Source organism: Protobothrops mucrosquamatus, unplaced genomic scaffold (assembly GCF_001527695.2).
Source record: "Protobothrops mucrosquamatus isolate PMUCROS unplaced genomic scaffold, P.Mucros_1.0 scaffold5447, whole genome shotgun sequence".
In the NCBI taxonomy this organism is placed as follows: domain Eukaryota; kingdom Metazoa; phylum Chordata; class Lepidosauria; order Squamata; family Viperidae; genus Protobothrops; species Protobothrops mucrosquamatus.
Genome location: NW_015391305.1, coordinates 8,672 through 12,429, shown reverse-complemented (window position 1 = coordinate 12,429; position 3,758 = coordinate 8,672).

The window sequence follows — 3,758 nt, the reverse complement described above, 5'->3', positions numbered from 1 at the left end:
ACAAATGGTCTTCCAATGTCAGCCGTGGATCCAGGAGGACTCCCAAGTTGCGGGCCCTCTCTGAGGGGGCCAAAATTTCGCCCCCTATAGTCAGCGATGGAGTCAGCTGACTATGCCGAGGCGCCGGCAGCCACAGCCACTCAGTCTTGGAAGGGTTGAGCCTGAGTCTGTTCCTCCCCATCCAGACCCGTACGGCCTCTTCTGAATGATCAGTCCCTCTGGTGGTATATTGCGTTCCTTCCAGTATTGTGCGAACGCAATTCTTGCTGCGGTTAATATATGTAGAATCAAATATCTTATTTTCCTGTCAAATTTCTTTTTAAGTATTCCCAGGAGAAATGTTTCCGGGTTTAGTTCTATTTGGCATTTTGTTAGCTCTTGTAGCCACCCTTGTATCTTAGTCCAGTATTTTTTCGCTTCGGGACACGGCCACCAAGCGTGAAAGAAGGTACCTTGACGATGGTTACATTTCCAATATTTTGGGTCCCTTCCTACTCTGTAACTCTGTCACTTTGCATCTCTCTAGGAGTTTTCTCTCTTTGAGCCGGCCTCACTGTTTTCTGGGTGGGGAGCTGCTCAGAGCAACTGTCTGCCATTCTCAGCCCGGGGTGGGCCCAGGTGGGCTGCTCTGCCTCTCCAGGGTCTGGCTCTCCTCCTTGCTGGGCTGTCACAGAGGCGGCCTCCACCTTCAGGGAGGATGGAGGGACGGAGTTTCGTTTGATGAGCCCGACCTAAACCAATCCCTGAGCTTTTCCTGGGCCCCTGACGGGGGAGGAGGGGACCTTAAGGGGGGGGACTTTAAAGGTTGTATAAGAGCAGCTGAGACAAGGCACCTGGTGGGGAGGAGCGGCGAAGAGGGGTCCCTGTCCCGGAAAGCGAGGATGAGCTGCCAGGTTTCCTGCTCCGGCTGGCTGCTCCTGCTCCGGCTCCTGGGTCCAGGAGCTTGCTGCTTGCTGCTAGGAGGCTGGCCAGAGAGGAAATGGATCTTGATTATCCCCCTCCTCTTTCCCTGCTTCTCCTCCTTCATCTTCTCTTCTCCTCCTCTTCTCCTCCTCCTCTTCTCCGTCCTCTTCCTCCTCCTTCTTTTCCTTCATCTTCTCCTCTTCTTCTTCCTCCTCTTCTCTTCTTCCTCTTCCCCCTCCTTCTTTTCCTTCTATTTTCCTTCTTCTCTTCTTTCCTGCTTCTTTTCTTCTCCTTTGTCTTCTTCTCCTCCTCCTCCCCTTCTTCCTCTTCATCTTCTTCCTCTTTTCCTTCTTCTCCTCTTCTTCCCCCTCCTCCTCCACCTCTTCTCTTCCTACCCCCTCTTCTGCTTTTCCTTCTCCTCTTCTCCTCCTGCTTTTCTTCTTCCTTCCCCTTCCTTCTCCTTCATCTTCTTCCTCTTCTCCTCCTCTTCTTCCTCCTCCTCCTCCACCTCTTCTCCTCCTCCCCCCTCTTCCACTTTTCCTTCTCTTCTCCTCCTCCTCCTGCCTTTCTTCCTTCCTCTTCCTCCTCCTTCCTCTTTTCCTTCCCCTCTTATTTTCTTTCTTCTCTCCTCCTCCTCTTTTCCTCCTTTCCTCCTTTCCTGCTTCTCTTCTTCCTCTTTTCCTTCTCCTCCTCTTCTTCTCCTCCTGCCTTTCTTCCTCCTCCTTCCTCTTCCTCCTCCTTCATCTTTTCCTTCTCCCATTTTCCTTCTCTTCTCCTCCTTTCCTGCTTCTCCTCCTCCTCTTCTTCTTCTTCCTCTTCCTCTTTTACTTCTCCTCCTCCTCCCTCTTCTGCTTTTCCTTCTTCTTCTCCTCCTCCTCCCTTTCTCCTCCTCCTTCCTCTTCCTCCTCCTTCCTCTTTTCCTTCCCCTCTTATTTTCTTTCTTCTCTCCTCCTCCTCTTTTCCTCCTTTCCTCCTTTCTTGCTTCTCCTTCCTCTTTCCCTTCTCCTTCTCTTCCTCTTCCTCCTTCTTCCTGCTTGCAGAGCTCATCCACCTTCCTGGAGGAAGACCTGGAGCCCCCCATGGGCACAGAGGAGATGGACTGGGGTGGGGTCAGGAGGAGTCCCTGAGCGGTGGACCAGCCAGACGTGGTCTTCCCGTGGGCCAGGAGCCTGCAGGAGCACCCGGTTGATTTCCAGCAGCTCCTCCAGGAGGCACCAGCCCCGGAGCAAAAAGGGGCCGTCGTGAGGCTGCTTTGGGACCAAGCTGGACCCTATTGGAGCCTTCAGCAGGCTGGGGTGCTGAGCCCCAAACGAGCGGGTGAGCCCCTGGCGTAGAAACATCATTTTGAGTAAAAAAAAAAAAAAGAAGTTACATCTTTGCAATTAATTAGAGTGGGCAGAAAGCCCCCAGCCCGTCCAGCTTCAGTCCAGGCAGACTGGCTGTCACTCAGGGTCAGGAATCAGTTCCAGCGATCCGGCTTAAAGTGTTCCAGCCACTTCAGACCTTGAGGACTAGCAACTTACTTTCTTCAGAGAAAGAGTTCTTATCTCCTGCTGCCGGACTGGGAGTGGGGGGCTTTCTGGCAAGGCGGGCTGTTTCAGAGGCTCCTCTGCCTGCTACATTCCTGGTGCAGAGACACCCCCACCCCCCCGTGAACAGAGGGAGGCTCCCCACGGCCTCTCTGTCGGAGTCCCTGCTCTGGCTCTACTCTTTTCTTCCAACCGAGAGACTGAGGGAGGACTGCCAGTTCTCCAGAGGGGCTCCTGGGGGTCTCCTTGGGAGAACGGAGCCAGCTCTGCCTGGATCGTCCTGCTCAGATCTGAGCCAAACCCAGCGCTAGCCTTATCCAAACGAGAATTTCAACTACACGTGCAACGGTAGTTGACCGTTCAGAGTTACAACGGCACTGAAAAAAAGGGACTTAGGACCGTTTTTCACCCTTACGACCATCGCAGCCTCCCCCGGGTCACGTGGCCAAAATTCAGATGCTTGGCAACTGACTCGTATTTATGACGGTCGCAGCATCCCCGGGTCACGTGATCCCCTTTGGCGGCCTTCCGACATACATTTTCTTTCTTTTTTATTTTCAATATATTTTATTGATTTTTTTTTAACATCATCATCATTAATATTTGTCTGGGTTTATATTTACAAACAATCAGTAACCATTAATTTCTATAATTCCATACTCCGCATAATAGCCTACCTTGCTTTTCCCTTCTTCCAATAATCTTCTCTTTTATCAACCTTAAATTAGTACATTTCTTAGTCGTCTTAATAGATAAAAATTCAACATAGACATTTTTCTAGTATTTCCACGAGTAACAACCACATCGATATAAATCTTCTTTTCTAATTAATCATCTTAATCCCCTTGTCATAGAACCTGTTTTTAAAGTGCTCATTTAAATTTGTTCCCCCCCTGCAGTGTTCAAAAGACATTTTTCCCTGTTAAGATTATCTTAAGAGTTAATTACAGTTAAGTGTTTAAGTCTTTTTCCTCATACAAGCCATCCCAACGCTTTTACGTTTCTCAGATCTTAAAACAAAAACAAAAAAAGAAGAGAAGAAAAAAAGAAAGAAAGAATTTACTATAGGGGGCGAAACATTGGCTCCCTCAGATCGGGTACGCAACTTGGGTGTCCTCCTGGATTCGCGGCTGACACTGGATGATCAGTTGGCGGCCGTGACCAGGGGGGCGTTTTATCAGGTTCGCCTGATTCACCAGTTGCGACCTTTTCTGGACCGGGACGCCCTACGCACGGTCACTCACGCCCTTGTCACCTCCCGCCTGGACTACTGTAATGCTCTCTACATGGGGCTCCCCTTGAGGAGCACCCGGAGGCTCCAGCTGG